The sequence below is a fragment of the Denticeps clupeoides genome, chromosome 11 (assembly GCF_900700375.1).
Source record: "Denticeps clupeoides chromosome 11, fDenClu1.1, whole genome shotgun sequence".
Lineage (NCBI taxonomy): Eukaryota > Metazoa > Chordata > Actinopteri > Clupeiformes > Denticipitidae > Denticeps > Denticeps clupeoides.
The window spans coordinates 7,616,468-7,629,479 of record NC_041717.1 but is presented as its reverse complement, the minus strand read 5'-3'; the positions used below and the strand labels follow the sequence as shown (position 1 = coordinate 7,629,479).

At 47.6% G+C, this 13,012-nt stretch overlaps 1 long non-coding RNA gene across 1 annotated transcript in view; it reads left to right on the top strand.

The window, feature by feature from the left end:
* Nucleotides 1-7,812, top strand: part of LOC114799002 (uncharacterized) — a 36,912-nt gene extending 29,100 nt beyond the window's left edge. Inside the window, exon 3 of the long non-coding RNA XR_003751166.1 lies at nucleotides 7,784-7,812. This is a non-coding gene — a long non-coding RNA (uncharacterized LOC114799002). The remainder of the gene's footprint in view (nucleotides 1-7,783) is intronic.
* Nucleotides 7,813-13,012: the final 5,200 nt, after the last annotated feature.

The following is a 13,012-nucleotide window of genomic DNA, read 5'->3' as shown; positions in this document are numbered from 1 at the left end:
TGTAACTTTGTGAGTTCATTAGTGGAGGGGAGTTAATTAGCAGTAGATGGGGGTGGGGGTGTTTCGCTCTACTGTGCTAATAAGTTTTGAAAAGAGTGAAAGAGAGAGTGACCGCTGTTTTACCCCTCCATTCCACAAGTGTCCTCAAAGTATCTTCAGGCTTCAAGAGGAGCGTGAGATGGATTCCATGTGTGTCGGGAGGGGGGTGCACGGGGGGGGGGCGATGACAGCCAACAGAGAAAAATGGCATCTGCAGCGCTGGATTCCCTGGGAGAGAGCAGGGGACGGCGGAGGGAGGGGAGCTGAGGAGAGATTCATTTGGCACCGGGTGACAGGGGAGGAGGAGGAGTGCCGGTTGGTGCTCTGTTATATGGGTGCTGACCTCCCGATAACCCCCTCCCACCCCACGCTGACCCTGTCCGTTCACATGGGCTGCTGAATAAAGAAGAAAAGGTCAAAGAGTTCACTGCTGACTTATAAAAAAAACAGCAAAGAAAGGAAGAAGAAAAGAAGTCGCTCCTCAGAAACATCTGGCGTTAACTTTTCTCCTCAGGCTGGACCTTGGATAAATATTGCTTGGCCTAACCGATCCTTCAAAAGTGCTACCACAGAAATTAGGAAGGGTTCAAAGGGGTTCTGAGCAGGTCAATCGTTTTAGGGGCCTTGAGCGATGCTGCAGAAACGAGGGGTGCTGGCCAGGATCTTGTAAACTTTTTATTTATTTTTTTTAAATGCTGAGAGAAGTCACCCTGAGGGAATTCAGGCCTTCATCTCCGAATGCAGATGGAGACTCAGGCCTTCACAGACACACGGACAGCAAGCAGAGACTCTTGTAAGACTCTTGAGTGTCACTTTGTGTAATAGAACCGACGCTGTTTCTTTTTTTCCTCGTCTGGAAGATTTATGTGCTGGGTCTCCTATGATTTAGCTTTTGTTTTGATCCTTCTCAGAAAACTTGAACGTCTCATTTCACGTCGGTCAAAAACTGTGTTCAGCTCCAACAGGGCTATAATCGCTCTGTTTTGGACTCTCATTTCTATTCCTGTTGATTTATTTGTTTGGTATCTGCTGTCAGCGCTGAATGTAGGGTGGGAGGAGGCAGGCGGCGCTGAATGGAAGAATGCAGGAGTGGCTGTGGATGGATGAGTAAGGCCTTGATGGGCCGGCTGGCTGGGCGCAGTATCTGCGGTGTGTGTAGTCCTCCTGTAATTACGCTTTACGACCTGCTTCTCGGTAAACGCTACATAAATCTCCTGCCACTCGGCCCCCGCCTCTGTCTTATCATGCAAACATCGTAATGCCGGCCCGCCATTTCCTCTCTTCATTGGCAGTCACTTGTGATTTAATGGCCCTTTGATGACCACGCAGTAAAACGGTACACGGGGCTGTCCGCTGCAGATTGCTTGAGGTGTGTGTGTGTGTGTGTGTGTGTGCGCGCGTGTGTGTGTGTGTGTGTTCTCACTGTCAGCCTGTTTGCTGACAAAACACAGGCCTCTCTGGCGTCGGTCAGCATTCATCACAGAATAGTTTGTGCTGGGCTGGATTTTGTTATTGTTCTTTGTAAATACAGAGCACTGTTGCTAAGGTGGGCGGTAAAATAATCTCTTACTTTGATACACAGAAATGATCCCCGCAGGAAGTCTGTTCGAGAATGAGGTCACCCTTTTTTTTTTTTTTGATGACCCTTTCATCTTCATCCTTTTCCTCAGTCCAGCCTTCTTGCTCTCTCGCTCTCTATTGCTGTCTCTAAATATGGCTGACATTGTGTGTACAATGTCTACACAAGAGTATTCTTGAGGGCTTGGGCAAACGCGAAACTGTCCGTCTCTTTAAGTGTAGTTTTCCTTCCGCAAAGACGGGGACGGAGGAGGAAAGGCATCAGGCCAGAGAAAATAGCTGGCCCCCATCAGGTGGCCATATGCTCCAAGGAAGCTGACGAGGATTGATTTGACCTCTCGACGGTGAAGCTGCTTTCTGCCGGACTTTAACCCTTTAACTCAGGCCATTAATGACAACTACAGAAATATGGAGTCGAAGGGCATTCGTGGGGTTATAAACTCCACTTAAATCTCACTACTGTAGCCAGGTCGGGAAGGTCACCTCCAGAGAAGCGCCTCCATCTGTCTGACTTGTCTGGCCAGCAGGCCACAGGCCTGGGTGGCGTTGGGGGCGGAGGTGTGGAGGCTGGAGTGTGTGTCAGGCTGAGACAGATAAATGCTCATTCCTGTGGTATGCTAATCGCCGCCCCTCCCTCGCTCAGCTGCCTCACCCTTTCTGGCCCAGTGCTGCTGTCCTCATTCATCACTGCTGGCTGGGGGACGCGGAATACAGGGACGGGGTCTCGTGATGTGAAGGGGGGGGCGGGGGTGGTACTGGGAGAATCTCCTCTGCATCAATCCACGACAAAATTCATTACAAAGTTGTGAAACTGTGGAAGGCCTTGTAACATTATTGTGGTTATTTGTACTTAATTTGTACTTGTACTTGTAGATGTATTTAATTATTTGTACTTGTACATAGGCAGTGGTGGCCTAGCGGGTAAAGAAGCGAACCTGTAATTGGAAGGTTGCCGGTTCAAATCCCGAACCATCAAGGTGCCACTGAGGTGCCACTGAGCAAAGCACCATCCCCACACACTGCTCCCCGGGCGCCTGTCATGGCTGCCCACTGCTCACCAAGGGTGATGGTTAAAAGCAGAGGACACATTTCACAGTGTCACCGTGTTCTGTACTGCAGCGTATCAAAATGACAATCACTTCACTTTCACTTAATGTTGTGTGGCAGCATTTACTCATTTATTTAATAGCAATAACAGAGTGCAAGAAGTTGAAGCTAAAAAATACATTTATATTTAAAGCTCTGGTTTCCACTATGCTTAATATGTTTAGAAAAGTGATCACAAAGTCTCACACATTGGGTTTGTGACTACTTTCATCTTTTTACATACTATTAATTTCATGTGTCTAATTATTAGGACATTTCCTTCTTTCAAACACACATAAAGACAACAGAGATCATCAAATTTTGTATTATATCATTGTGTTATGTTCAAAAAGAAGAGAATAACAGGCAGAGGGTAAAAGAAAGAAAGAAGACCAACCAGTTCCCAAGTATTCGCAGAATTGTTTTGAACTGTTTATTGTTTTCTGATGTGATTCATTCTATTGAGACAGAGTCTGTTAACACGTGACACCATGTATGGTATGTATTTCCAGGTATGGAATACTGTTGTTTTTTTCTGCTTTAGTGAGAGTGATGAGGTGTGATGAACGTGATGGGTGTGAGATTATGACTTTGTTCCAGCAACAATAGTATGACCACATATAATAGAATAAAAAAAGAACGCTCTGAAGGCTAATTCTACTCCTGACAAGGCATAAACTGAGTCAGCTCAGTTAATGTCTAATGGAGAATACCCTAAACATGGTTTTCTATGATTAAATAGAGTTAGAGAATTTGGAATCCAAGTGATTTTTATTGAACATAATCAGAGATACACACAGTGGTTACTTCTGTGAAGTATGTAGAATATTGACTTGGTCAGTGTGTGAAAAACAGCCCGTCTTCAGGTCCTCCACCACACCTCCTGATTAACCTTCATTGATTTCTCACCAAGACACTTGATATGATCAAACAGGCCACTTAGTGTGAATAACACGGAGCGAATCATAGACGTGAGTTGCTCTAAATTATGTGCGATCACGGCTGTTCTGTTGGGCCGCTCTGCTCAGAACAGTGATTTATTCCCTTGCAGCAGTGTGTTTCCCATAAACACAAGCATGCAAGCATATTGTGCGCCTGCAGATCATATTTTACGCCATTAACACACCATCTGTTTCGCCCTATAAGCATTCATTACACATAATGGAGCAACCTCAGCAGGGTAGCTAAGAATACACCCTGTGAAACACAAATGCTCACAAACCGACACTGTCTCGCACACACACACACACACAGTAACAGTGACACATAGCATCTACAAACACAGCAGCCCTTCCCTTGACAGCTCCTTTAATAAAATAGAAGGCTAATTACTCAGGGCAGGAGGGCATCTGCGGGTCATATTTCCTTATCTGAGGAGAAGAAAAACAACCGGTGGAAAGGGGAGGGCAGAGGAGGAGTCGAGGAAAAGAAAAGAGGAGCGCAGGAGAGAAGGGGGGGGGGGGGGTTTTGAAGCGACGAGCCCTGCTGGAACAAGCATGACGGTATTATAATGGGCCAGCAGAGGCTTTGTAGTCTGCGGGGCAGAGGTTCACCAGGAGGTCGGGGAATGACGGAACTCTCTCAATGGCAGGCAGGAAGCGGGCCATTAATAAAAGCAGCTGATTGGCCGCCACAGCTGAGCATTCCAGTCATGGACCGGGACACGGCAGCAGGGTGGCTGGTGATGGACAGGATTACGCTAATGATTAAAGTGTTACATTCCGGCATTACGCCAGGTCAAGTGGCGTGGCACCAGGGTACCCAGGCCTTTCATGCGCCTGCAGGGCCTTTTTTTAACACAGGTGTGTGTGCACGCTCTCTCCGGCCGTGTAAGATATGGGACATTTCGTAGTCCTAGAGGAAAAGGAGAGAGAGGGAACATGGGGCAACGCAAGTCGAGTGAGGCCTATTCATCCTCGTTGCTAGAGAAGAGCAAGTGATTCTGCGGTGGGGGACAGGCCCCATAAATCAGTGGCCATAAGACACACTACCTACAGCTCATTACGTCCAGCAGGACCTAGCTACGCCCGCTGAACATCAAAGGGCACAGCCCTCCCTCTTCCTCACGCTCTGCGTCTCCTTTTCCAACTCTTTATCCTACATCCTGTTTCTCTGGCCTCCTTTTTTTGGTCTTAATTATGTGCAAACGGGAATAAGGTGCGAGCAATGACTTTGCCACAGCAGAAAGTGGCCAGTGGAGGGTACTGTAATGTGTCCGAGACGTCTGTTGTGAAATAATGCGAGAGCGAGGGATTTCAGGGGGACTGAAGCGCTTCGTTTTCCTGCTCTTTATCTGTCACCGCATCGAGTGAAATGTGACGAAGCAGAGTTAATGCTGCCGGTGAGCCTTCTCCATGCAGCAGACGCATTACAGAAATGGGATATTTTCATTGTAAGGACCCTGACAAACCCCCCCCACTGAACTAATGGAGAATCTACTGCCTCACGGTAATGATCTCTCTGTGGCCGTGCTGCGCAAGCCTTATCGATCAGCGCCTGATTTATTTCTGCTTCCACCTGATTATTGGGTCATTCATCAGTCCTGGATTACCCTATCAATACAACTGCCAGCCTCATTTTGTCTGGGGAAGGCTTGGCAGTAGCCCAGGGAAGGGAGGGGTAGGTGGAGGACATTGAGTTCCTGGGATGATCACCGGCACCCACCACCCTCTGCTCTGCAAAATTCAATATCTCCAGCCTCTCAGCAGGTCCTGAGAGGGTGACCAAGGAAAACCAAAGCGTAGTTACGAAACAATATAAAACTAACTTCTGTCTTCCATATAACAATTTTTTTGTTTGCTATAATGCTTTAATAATCTTTTTATATGTATTTCTAAACAACTATATATTTCTATTGGTACGTTTTGTATTTCCTTTTTTTCAAGTTTTTTCCATATATACATTATATTTTGTATGTATTCTACTGTGCTGTTGGGCTGGGATTAATAAAGTCTTATCTTGTCTTAAATATTCAGAATCTGAATGTGGACAGAAGTACAGAGTCTCTTTCATGTTGCTACTTAAATAAGTGCATTGGTGCTTATTTACAAGGAAGCAAATGAGTTGCAGACATGGCGCTAGATGTGTTAAATCTCCAGCAGAGTGCTCTTTAATTGGCAGGGGATTTTTGGGGCTTCAGGCACCAACAGGGCTTTAATGGCCTGGGCAGCAAGATGAAAGAAGCGATCCTGCTTTAGCCGGCCAACTGGTTTCCACCTCATTGGTGATATGGCCGATGTCCACAGCACCTCGGAGCTCCCTGTGGGGGAGGGAGACTGGGCAGAGGTGTAGCTGGGCCTTGTCAAATGCCCAGAGGGTTTATGTGTTGTCATAAAGAGCTCAGAGCGGCCTTACAGCTAATCACTGTGGCTCCACACCCCTATGGGCGGCCGGGGATCTCATTTTACAGCCGGAGTCTCTCGCCACTCGGTGGTTTGTGTGACTTCAAAGTTTGAAAGTGAGTCCTTGTCACTGAAGCACCCACAGTTACAGTTGTCCTTTCTGCTTCTTAAACGCTTCATAGGCATCATGTAATGATTTAAGGGGATGAAATCTCAACTACTGATGTTTTAAACACTATTAGTGTGAAAATTAAGGCCTTATTTTCCTGGTGCTATATAAATATTTTTTTCGGCACTCTATACATTCGGGAGTGTTTGGGAATGTCCAGTAATTTATACCGAGTCTGAATCTTTAGGGTTGGTAGCATTTGCTCTTGACATCAATCACTGACTCTCCAGTGTACAAATGGGACACAAAGGATTGTCGGTAAAGGAGCAGAAAGGGAGAAAATGGGCACTGCACCACACATGGACACCTGACATTATGACAGATGGGGGTTCAAATTGGAAAGAGGAAGAAAGGGGTGTGAGAACTTTCAGTCATACCTACAGGCACCGCCTTTTTAAACTTTTAAACATTATTAAGCATTATCTTTGCAGTTTCAGAAAAAAAGTGAACACTCCCAGTGCTGGGAAAATATGGCCTGAAGCACCAAGTGCATGAGTGAACTCATGGTGGCCATTACAACTTGTTATGACACCTTATGGTGCTGAGATCCAAGCCTCCAGCTACCTCTTGTCTGGGGTCAGTGTCACTTTGGCTAACTCTGTTCTCAAGTAATGTACCAGTAATGCCCTTCCCCTGTTTGCCATCCCTCATTTCCCACAATATTCTCCTCTCATGAGATGCCAAAGTGTTTTGTTTTCCCCACTGGACGCAGCGCTGGAGTACGGGAGTACGAGCGGTCTACCCCAAACATTAGCAGATTGTTCCCAAGTCCCTAACTATGGTTCCCGCCATGGGAAACTTGCCTAGAGAGACAGATTGGACCCAGGCTGCACTGCGAAGCGTAATCTCGACGCTGGTGACAGTCTCCCTGCTTCATTTGCGGGTCGGGCCCGTTCTGGTGTCGGGATAATGACAGAGATGAGCTGTCGGGCCGTGAATGAAGAGACACTGGCGCGGTCGGTGATTACAGGCCCGTCACTTACCCTACAGTCTGGGGGATGGATTCCCATCTGTTCCCATCCCAGGCCTGCCAGTAACTCCCTCACTGCACATCCACACATTCTGGGGCTCGTTTTAGCCCAAAAACACACACATCAAATAACCAAACTCACAGGCGGTAATGCATTTAATTGTTTCTCGTTGTTCACAAGCCGGCGCGTCGCTGTGTTTGTGAATGTATTTGTAGGTTCGAATGCATGCCTGCGGTATAATTGAAGACTATATTTAAGCAGCACCAGTCACACTGGCGTGGACCGCTTTTCCTTTGAAAGTCTCCCGGAAGGCTATTTGTCCCTGCCTGCCAATTACAGATGAGTGCTTGTCTCTGATCAATGACCTGAGGGACCTTTGGGAAAAAAAAAATAAAAAAAGAGGCAAGGCATTGATTCTGCTGCAAATAAACAGGACTGCGGCCCCCCCGCCTGCGCTCTGACGTCTCGCGCTCACGGACACGTCCTATTATCCGCGACGTCCGTTTACAGACACCCTTAAATGAGTATTGTTTCGCAGGCTGTGTTTTAAAAGGTTTTTGGAGCCTCCTCACAAACCTGCAATTTATCATCCGACCCAGGCGGCGGTCCGGTGGGAGGACGAGTGGAGAGCAGCCAGGACCGGCACTGGATGCAGCGTGTCAGCAAATTAGCTCGGCGAGGACAGAGAGAGACGAGGAGTGTGTGCGCGCACGCACCCATTCATCTTGGCCTTCCACCGACGTGCCCCTGCCCCCTGCCTCCGGAGTGATGAAGTTAGTATTTAACGCTGGTGTCAGAGGATGTGTACACAAGGCTGCCTCTTTATTTATCGGGACTTTTTTTTTTCCCTGAGTGGGCCGATTCATTCTTTTTAATTAACGGGTCCGCTACCCCCGGTGTCACCAAGCGTCTCCGAGTTGGTTAAGGCTGTTTACCAAGAGCAACTAACACACACGTAGCACAGATTCCCGGCAGTGACATGCCTTCGTCTGGCCCTCACGCGACTCAGCCTTTGTGTGTGTATGTGCGTGTGCGAAGTGCCTTTTCTCGCGCCGCTGAGAGAGATTACATTTCAAAAATACACCAGACGGCATGAATAGGATAATCAATCACCATGCCAGGGAGAACATAAAAACAGAAAAGTACAGGGAAGGGAGTGAGGGAGGGAGGAGAAGAAAAAAAAAATACATATACACAGCTATGAGTGCCGTGTGGGGGAATTGGAGTCATAAATCAAGTCGGCTGTCACAGAGAGTATCGTGTGGAGAGTAGAAGAGTAGAGAGCGAGAGAGTGAGAGAGGGACGCACCACCAGAGTCTCCGCGGCGTCCCACGCTAGAATGCAATTTCCCCGAATGTCAGACGGAGCGACGTGGAACAGATAGCGCGCCGCGAGCGCATCTGCCCTCGACCCCTGAACGAAGCGCTTGGCCCAAATCTCATTACCCTGACATGATAGAATTTGCTCACTGTGTAACCTCATTATTCTCACTCTTAGATAAGGGGCCGTAATTGCCCACTGCTCAGTGGCAGCGTGCCGTGCCCGTCTGTGGGCATGTCGTGTGATCTTTAAGCTGGCTTTACCTGTGCCATCATTTGGCCCTTTGGATAGGTGTAAGCTGCGCTGTGGCTCAGAGCAACTTTTGATCAACAGTAAATAATCTGCCTGGTTATTTGGTTTGGTCGCGGTCATCATGTGATCAAGTGATCGTGACGTCCGCTGACGGCGCCTTCAACAGGTGGAATTGCAGGCAATGAAACCCGAACCGGAGTGCGGGAGGAGACTTGGACAGGAGACTTGCTCTCAATGTTGCCAGTTAAGCAGTGTTGCTCAGCGTGGAGAATTGGAATTAAGGAAGCCAATTCTTCATTAAGTGTGTGGACAGATTTTGGCAGATTCGTTTCTGCTTTTTGGACATTTGTGTGCTGAAACCTGAACCTGGCAGCACCGCTCGTGCGACTTTCCCAATACGATGCATGGGCCGGAGGTGGTTAAAATCATCCAGTATGTGGAAATGTTGGTCAAAGCTGTGGGTTTGTGAAACAAGGAAGTACATGACCTGTCTTCACTTGCTCTTCCACCAAAATCCAGCCATCATACAAACATACAGGCAGCAATAAACATACATTTTTACAAAAGATAATATACACAGCCTCACAGCACACTGCTGTAACAGTGCTATACACTAAATACACCGCACCATCATCTCATAATTGGGTGAGATCAATGTGGAAGGGATGAAAAGCAGGTGGTTGTCATGACCCAGTCCGAAATGGGTCACGTAAGTCCTGTGTAATGTTTCCTGAACGTGTTCACCTGTGTCTGATGTATAAAGCTGCCCTGTTTGTGTCTGTTCACCGTCGGGTCATTGTTATATGTTACATGTTCACCTGTTACCGGATGTCTCCCTGTCCTGTTCATCACAAATGAAACCCCTGTTTCGTGACGTTGTGCGAATGTGTCACGACGAATCTAGATATCAATATATAAATATATACACATACTTATTCACAATTAAATCCTCCATAACCCACAACATTTACATTTAACAAAGTAAACCCAGCAGAAAAACACTCAAACAAACTTTTCCCCTGTCCCAGGCTGGCCTATAAAAGCACCATGCTCCCAGAAAACGTCCCCGTTTTCTCCCAGAAAACATGAACGGTGTGTATGCATGATTGTGTGAAACTGTGGATGAATACTGGGGCTGAAACAGTGGGTACCTCACTGTTCACTAGGATAGTTGTGGAATTAATAAATGAATTTATGGTATCATACTGTGTGCTGTGTTTATTTGGGAATAGGCAGAAATATACTTGCAGTTTCCTATGTGATAAACTATGTGCGTACGTGCAGTCGTGGTCCGTACCCTGCGTTCTTTGGGTCGGATTTTATGCACGTACTCTTAAAATGAGTGGAAACGTATTCAGATGCGGATGCAGAATTTAAAAGAGGCAGTGTTGCGAGATATGCACTCAACACATGACTATTTTAAGATGCAGGTATTCATTCATTTATTTGCTTTGCGACCTCGACACGGACCCCCAGATTACTACGCACAGTACGGATGCAATTATTTAAGCACAACTCAACTGTGTACAGACATGCATATGTAGTTTGCAGCAAGCATTTCTATATTTTCTATTTCTGTGCACCACATGCCCACTTTTAACAGGGTTTCTCCTATTTTAGGTAATAACAGTCCAGTTCTTCTGACAGAAATAATGACATTTGCATGATTAGTTATGTCTCCTCTCCAAGATACATATAATAAATAAGCAGTTCTTTGTTGTTCTTTTATATCTTGTTTTTATGACATGCTACGTCTATTACAGAACTTTGAAAAGAGGAATTCAGTCCTCCTCACAGCGGTCTGAGAATAAAGGCCTGTACCGGCTCAAATGACAAAGTAGACCATAATGAATTGAACATGTGCCCTATGAGATGTCCCTGGTAAGCAATGTAGACAGACAAATTTTGTGTTGATAAAAAACCCTCTAATATTTCTTTCATTACTTAATTTAGCAGGGGACAGTCTTTAAGCGTCCGAGCCTTGATGCTGACTGCCACCTACAGAGCTTACATGTGCCCATTGAAAGAAGCCCTTGAATTCATGCTGCACAGTATATTTTACCCTTCCTTGACACTCAACCGCAAAAGAAGAGCTTAAGAAAACCATGAACTCATGGAACACGTGTTATTCACTCAACTGCAATTTGTCCTGCTGTAAACCGAGGCAGGGAATATTTAACAGTGATAATAATAGGCACGGTGTGGTGAAACTTTGCTGTAATTGAATAGTGCGGAGGGGCTGGCTGTCCCAAACGACCACAGACCACCCGCACCTCGCCGCGGCCACGGAGGACGCTCACGTTTCGAGTCTTACTTGTTAAATGGTAAATTATACTCGTCCACACGTTCGCCCTATGCCATGGAGCTGGTGGTGGTGCCAGACCTGAATGTGGAAATGCAGAGTATACGAAAAAAAAGTGCCAGAAATATCGCCCTTTCAGGAAAAGAAGCCTGAAATGCTACAGATTTGTTGAGCTCATACGGCCTTGGACAGGATAATAATCCAATCACAAAGGGTGAATTCATCCAATGTAGGATGTGTTTATGACAACAGTTTAAATGGACCAGTGGGACCTGGTTTGCTTTGTTTATTTCTTTGTATGAATATTTCAGCACTATGCGAGTGCTTTTTGAAGCAGGCTCTAGTCTCTTTAAATTTCAATAATTGCAGAGGTCCAAGATGTCTGCAGAGGAGAACCTTTTGTAGGCCTGGATCCCTGAACCCTCTGACTGGGCTCAACAAGTGCATGTGCGTGGCCTGGACCTCCAGAGCAGCTGGGGGCGTGGTGGGGAGTGGGAGCGCCTTCCTCATTCGGTGAGGAGGTGGGTGGGGGCGATTGTGCCGAGGACATCAGGACCTGCCAGAGCTGTCGCTGAGGCCTCAGTGACGCTCTCCCACACGGGGCCAGCTGTGCTCCTCAAGAGGCTGTCATAACAAGAGCCAGGGGACGGGAGGGGGGTTCAAAACAAGAGCCGCATCAGTTAAAGCCCTCAGGTCGGCCCGTGTGTGTGTGTGTGTGTTTCATTACCCCTATTTGTTTCAACCTCCCCCAGTGTAGGCTCGTTGACATGTCATGAATCGGGCCCCCACTGTGCAGCGGGCCCGGCGTGTGAAGTCAAACACCCAGAGCCCCCCATTAGTGTCAACGCAGACACACGAGAGGCCTGTGAGTGCTGCGCCCTGTCCCGTCACAGCACAGGAAGGCCTGTCGACCTCCGGGGCCCACTGAGTGTGTGTGTGTGTGTGTGTGTGAGGTGACACCCCCTCCCCTACTACACAGTCCCTTTTCAAGTGTGACAGTGATTAATGATTCTCAGCTGTCAGGTACATTACACACAGGACCCCTTCCATTCACCTCGCCTCTCCCTCTCTCCCACTCCCCGGCTCTGGCATGAAGCAGGAAAAGAATGATGTAGAAGAGTAATGAGGAGGCAGCCAGAGTGACACCGACGCCACAAACACACAGGGACGTCGGAAAAATGCGCAGTAAGGGAGAAGACAGAGAAGGTGGGGAAAGAATAACATCTCTGTCCCGCAAGAGGAAGAATGAAAGGCCCCTCACAGCGTGGCCAGGAGAATAAAAACCGCTAATGAGAGGCATGAGCTTGAATATTTTCACAGACCCACCGTGTGTGTGTGTGTGTGTGTGTGTGTGTGTGTTCTGAGCGAGCTGTGAATGCACCGTCTGATGCTGTTTGAGCTTGAGAAAGCCCAGACGCCCGATGTCAGCCATTACTCTCTCTTTCCTCCCACTCGCTCCCCCCCCCCCCACCCCCGTCCGTACGATGATGGATGACGGGGAATGAAAAGTTTCCTCTCCTGGATTGCGGCGGCCGTCAGCGGACCATCTGCTTTCCATTCCCCCGGCCCGGCATGCCGGCAAGGCCACGGAGCCCAAGAGGAGGGTAGAGTCGGTGGTGGAGGGGAGCCAATCGGCGGGACGGCGTCCATGGGAGACTCTCCACGGTTCCTGGGCAGAAACGTCCCACCACCTTCAGCCCTGATGCATGCTGGCAGACCGCAGATTGTCCTTGAGCGACTACAAACAGCCGAAGAACGTCTCCCCCGTTCAGCGGTGGCCGCGTTCGCAGAGACTTATTTTCACATGGCCGCGTTTCTGATGCTCTGGGCTTTTCTTTTTTTTTTTTTTTTTAATTTATGAAACGACTAGACAGAATATTTTCGAGAAAAAAGGAGAGATGAACGTTAAGAATGGGACAAGGGACAGAGAGAGAGAGAGCAGCAGCACGTTTAA